Source organism: Poecilia reticulata, linkage group LG3, assembly GCF_000633615.1.
Source record: "Poecilia reticulata strain Guanapo linkage group LG3, Guppy_female_1.0+MT, whole genome shotgun sequence".
Classification (NCBI taxonomy): Eukaryota; Metazoa; Chordata; class Actinopteri; order Cyprinodontiformes; family Poeciliidae; genus Poecilia; species Poecilia reticulata.
In genome coordinates, this window is record NC_024333.1 from 27,942,610 (window position 1) to 27,944,250 (window position 1,641).

The 1,641-nt window shown below is 39.6% G+C and overlaps 1 protein-coding gene across 3 annotated transcripts in view; it reads right to left on the reverse strand.

The window, feature by feature from the left end:
- The window catches only part of LOC103462785 (interferon-inducible GTPase 1-like), a 7,425-nt gene extending 6,921 nt beyond the window's left edge, over positions 1 to 504 (reverse strand). For all 3 annotated transcript variants that reach the window (XM_017303911.1, XM_017303910.1, XM_008405781.2), the window contains exon 1: positions 396 to 504. The gene's annotated coding sequence lies outside the window, so the exon portion shown is untranslated. The remainder of the gene's footprint in view (positions 1 to 395) is intronic.
- Positions 505 to 1,641: the final 1,137 nt, after the last annotated feature.

Here is a 1,641-nt window from a genome sequence, read left to right on the forward strand (position 1 = left end):
CAATTAACACAAAATAGTGAATAGTGTTGTAGAAAGTTTCTAAGAAGAAGAGTCAGGAAAACATTAAAAAAAAAAAACCTTAAAACCAGAAAGGAATTAACACAAAATAGTGAATAGTGTTGTAGAAAGTTTCTAAGAAGAAGAGTCAGGAAAACATTAAAAAAAAAAACCTTAAAACCAGAAAGGAATTAACACAAAATAGTGAATAGTGTTGTAGAAAGTTTCTATGGAATAAACTGTTTATCAGCAAGGTTCATTTATGACTTGAAGCAATCTAACTAGACAATAAGTAATAACAGATTTAATTGGTCTTTGTCAAAAATATTTGAATTTCAATTAATTTCCACTTTTTCATAAATAAAAGGAACAAAATTGTTAATAAAGCAAGTACTCACTTTGTTGGTTTCTGCAAACTTGAAAAAGCAGCACAGTGTAGAAATTCACTCGGTAAATATAAACCAGATTATGTGTAGTGGAATTTGAACCTCTTTGACAGAGAAAATATGCTGGGCAGTTACAGTCTAACAAATGGAAAGTGAATCCTTTCAGAATGTGGTTTGAAGGAAGAAAAAGGGGGAGGAGCGTTGTATGTGTCTGAACTGATCTGGCACAATAACTTTGACTAATCTTTGGCTACCTGAGAAGAGGGGAATTCTGACTCCTGTGAATGGAGGAGCTGAATGTTAAAGGGCATTTTTATTTCGATTTGTGCAGGCCTCTGCCAGCAACCTGCATTAAAGATCAACCAGCAACTCCTGTGGTCTGACTCCCTTCTTCAACTGAACACAACGCAGAACATGTCAAGGTTAACCGACTGTATAAGGCTAGGTTATTTATCAATAAAGAATATTAATAGTATATACATGGTGTTCAGCCCATTTGTGTACCGTATTTTCCGCACTATAAGGCGCACCGGATTATAAGGCGCACCTTCAATGAATGACCTATTTTAAAACTTTTTTCATATATAAGGCGCATAGAATAGACGCTACAGTAGAGGCTGGAGTTACGTTATGCATCCACTAGATGGAGCTGCACTAAAATGAATATCAACAAAACAGTCCGACTCGGGTCGGCGAGGAGAGCCTTCCGCGACTGGGCCGGTGCCTGACGATGGTCACCCTTCTCCGTTCGCGCACAGCATGTTCATGGAGAACGTGGTGCTAAATGACCTGCAGACGACCTGGTTCTAGACAGTTGGTAGGTAGATAGGTCAGTCAAACTTTATTAACAAACCAGCGTTCTGACAACTATCCCAGCATGCACCGCACACTTCTTCTTTTACGGCCGAAAATGAAGTGGCGGCTGCTTACCGTAGTTGCTAGACCTGTTGTGGCTCAATATTGGTCCATATATAAGGCGCACTGGATTATAAGGCGCACTGTTGGCTTTTGAGGAAATTGAAGGTTTTTAGGTGCTCCTTATAGTGCGGAAAATACGGTAAGTTTGAAAACAAGAAGCTCCTCTGAAATCTCTTTCTGTTTTGTTTCATTAGATACACAAATGGAGTTGGAAGACCACAAGTGCAGTGTGTGTGACAAGACTTCCTCTGTAAAGTCAAACCTCACTCAGCACCTGCAGCTTCACGGTCTAAAGGTGTGTGTGTGTGTGTGCGTGTGTGTGTGTGTGTGTGTGTGTGTG